This window comes from Macaca mulatta, chromosome 11, assembly GCF_049350105.2.
Source record: "Macaca mulatta isolate MMU2019108-1 chromosome 11, T2T-MMU8v2.0, whole genome shotgun sequence".
NCBI lineage: Eukaryota > Metazoa > Chordata > Mammalia > Primates > Cercopithecidae > Macaca > Macaca mulatta.
In genome coordinates, this window is record NC_133416.1 from 22,214,300 (window position 1) to 22,217,858 (window position 3,559).

At 37.7% G+C, this 3,559-nt stretch overlaps 1 pseudogene; it reads left to right on the plus strand.

Annotated features, from left to right (window-relative positions):
- The first annotated feature begins 2,889 nt into the window (after positions 1–2,889).
- Positions 2,890–3,069, plus strand: LOC114671234 (U1 spliceosomal RNA; annotated as a pseudogene).
- The last annotated feature ends 490 nt before the right edge of the window (positions 3,070–3,559 follow it).

The window sequence follows — 3,559 nt, forward strand, 5'->3', positions numbered from 1 at the left end:
TGTATATACTGCAGGTGAAATACACTTTATGTTGAAGCATGTGGTTAATTATTGAGATTTGGCTGACTATTAAAGGAATAGCCTCTTGTTCAATCTAAGTTGATGATGCAAATGAAAAACACAGCTAAAAATATCACTTATGTCTGAAAAAGCCAGTCCAAAAAATAAAAAGCAATTAGCTTGAACAGCTGGAAGCAGATTTTGCCAGGATCTGTATTTACCAATATTTGAGTACAATTGGTTCACAATTTTGTACTTGGGGTAATAGCTTCATTCAAGCCCAGAGGAGGAAAATTTCTTTATGCTAGATATTTTTCTAAGCATTCCCCCTTCTTCCCTCTTCTTCCTGCCTCTCCTTCAATCATACACTTAGAAGTCTATGATATGTAATGCCAAATAATTTTAAGGACCTAGGAGGAAAAGTAGGGACATAATACTATAAATCAAATAAAGCAGTCTCCGGGCTCAGGCTATCGAAGTTTGAGTCCCAAATTCAATGTTACTGTATGACCTTGGGGAAGTTACTTACCCTCCTATGTACCTCATTTTAAAATGAGGTTATAAAGATATATTTTAGTGTTGTTGTAGGATTAAGTGACATACTTGTAAATTTCTTAGAAAAATCCTTGATATGTCATAATTCTATTATTCATTTATAGTTCTGAGGTCAAATATCAGTTTTGACTTCTTTTGTAGATGATGAAAAATATTCATTCCCACCTACCTTGTACAGTGGAAATCACACTGTCCTATAATTCACACCAGAAACATAAAGAGTTAGTGCCAAGATCCTCTATGTACTCTTTGATTAATGCTTCTTAATATTTGTCATCTCTACCTCCATTCTAAAATCCAACTTTTAGCTTTCATTTAAGAAAGGGAGTGTCTATGGCCAAGGAAGGAGTGTATCCTTTCATTTCTATTCTGCTTAATTTCTGTGTCACTTGATTTTTTTCCCTAAATTGTACTCGCTCAATTTGAATGTATAGCAACATCAAACAAAAAAGCAGAAGTAATTAGGTTTGTCAGCCCACAGAATTTTGGACCAAATATCCATGAAGTGGTGGGTAGATTATAATACCTAATACAGAGTATCAGAATGAGCTCTTTCAATCCCACACATAGTCTCCATGTGGTATGAGATGCCACTGGCTTGAGCTGATGTAGTATTTTTTATATGAATGAAGGCTGTTCAAGGACTTGTTTTCTTAACTAGTATAACCCTTTCCTCCATTTTCTTTATACTACACTTTGATCAGTGATGCCTTCTTTCATGTATTGTATGAAAAAGCAAATTTCAGTCTTGTCTTGATGAATTATAAATTTCAAGAGTTCAGAGCAAAAATGATGTATGCTTCTGCACATGCATACGTATGCTTATAAAAAGTGACGGCTGGCCAGGTGCGGTGCTTACACCTGTAATCCTAGCACTTTGGGAGGTTGAGGCAGGTGGATCACTTGAGGTCAGGAGTTTGAACCCAGCCTGGCCAACATGGTAAAACCCCATTTCTATTAAAAATACAAAAAATAGCCAGGTGTGGTGGTGCATGCCTGTAGTCCCAGCTACTCAGGAGGCCAAGACATGAGAATTGTTTGAACCCGAAGAACACAGGTTGCGTTGAGCCGAGATCATGCCAGTGCACTCCAGCCTGGGCAACAGAGTGAGACTGCATCTCAAAAAAAGTGACAACCTGTAGAGACTTCTGTTTGCAAGTGAAAATGTTAAAGTGTCAAAAAAAAATGTATATACCATGCAAAAAGTAAACCACTAAAGCTAGTATTCCACAGAAAACCACATGGATATCAAATAGACTTCTAGAATCTATTATAATAATGGATAGACCCCATGAACAAACACTTCAACAGGATAAATCTATTAGGAGAAATGTAATAAAATTTCCCTATGGGAATTTCTCTCTGAATGAAATTATCAGGTCTATTAAGAAATAAAAGGGAAAGTTTAAATATCTAAGACTTTTAAAACTCTGAGAATATTTTACACCATGGCTATCAAAACAGAGACTGTTGAACTGAAAAATGCCTTATACTGCAGGGAGAACTGGCTTAGAGGTAGAGGAAAAATAGTAGAGAGAAACAGATAATTTAGATGATTAATAGTATGGTATGCTTAGATTTAAAGGGAGGGAAATGAAAGAGTGTACATATCAAGAAGCAAAGAAAGGTAGTCTCTTTTTCCAAGGCTGGGTCAGTGCTTCTGGAGCTAAGTGTTTCACAGTTGGAGAAGTAGGAGGGCAAGCTGCTAACAGAACTAGGAACTACTCATGCATTGTCTGTATTCCTGAAGGGTAGAAAGTGGAGTACTCCAAGTGTATTGCTCTGTGATCATCAGGAGGATTTGGAATTAGATAACCTTGAGGGGAAGTCACCCTCCATAGTCTGTAGCCATTGGAAATGTGTCAGTGCTTCCAACAATAAATCCACCTTAGCTCAGCTATGCAGCAACCAAAATAGCATGCTAGTGGTACAAAAACAGGCACATAGACCAGTGGAACAGAATAGAGAGTCAAAAAATAAGGCCACACACCTACGACCATTTGATTTTCAACAAAGCTGGCGAAAATAAGCAATGGGAAAAAGACTCCCTAGTCAATAAATGGTGCCGGGATAACTGGCTAGTCATATGTAGAAGATTGAAGCTGGACCCCTTCCTTACACCATATACAGAATCATCTCAAGAGGGTTAAAGACTTAAATGTAAAACCTAAAACTATAAAAACCCCGGGAGACAACCTAGGCAATACCATCCTGGACATAGGAACGGACAAAGATTTCATAACAAAAATGCCAAAAGCAATTATAACAAAAGTGAAAATTGAAAAATTGGATCTAATTAAACTTAAGAGCTTCTGTACAGCAAAGGAAACTACCTTACTTACCTAGCAGGGGAGATACTGTGATCCCAAAGGTGGTTTTCCCAGAGTAAGGCTCACCTATTGCACGCTGGGTGTGCTGGCCCTTGTGATTTTCCCAAATGCAAGAAACTTGACTACGTAATTTGTGGTCATGGGCTGGGGGGTGCGGGGTGGACTGTGTTTGTGCTTTCCCTGTGTATACTGTTAAATAATTTTTAAAAGTTAAAATGAAACTGTCAGCAGAGTGAACAGACAACCTACAGAATGGGAGAAAATTTGCAAACTATGCTTTGAACAAAGGTCTAATATCTAGCATCTGTAAGAAACTTAAATTTGCAAGAGAAAAACGACCCTATTAAAAAGTGGGCAAAGGACATGAACAGATACTTTTCAAAAGAAGACTTACATGTGGCCAACGAGCATGTGAGAAAAAGCTCCACATCACTGATCATTAGAGAAATGCAAATCAAAACCGCAATGAGATACCATCTCATGCCAGTTAGAATGGCTATTAATAAAAAATAAAAAAATATGGATGTGGAGAAAAAGGAACACTTATACACTGTTGGTGGGAGTGTAAATTAGTTCAGCCATTGTAGAAAGCAGTATGGTGATACCTCAAAGAGCTAAAAATGGAACTACCATTTGACCCAGCAATCCCATTGTCATGGGATCTTTGGGGTGCT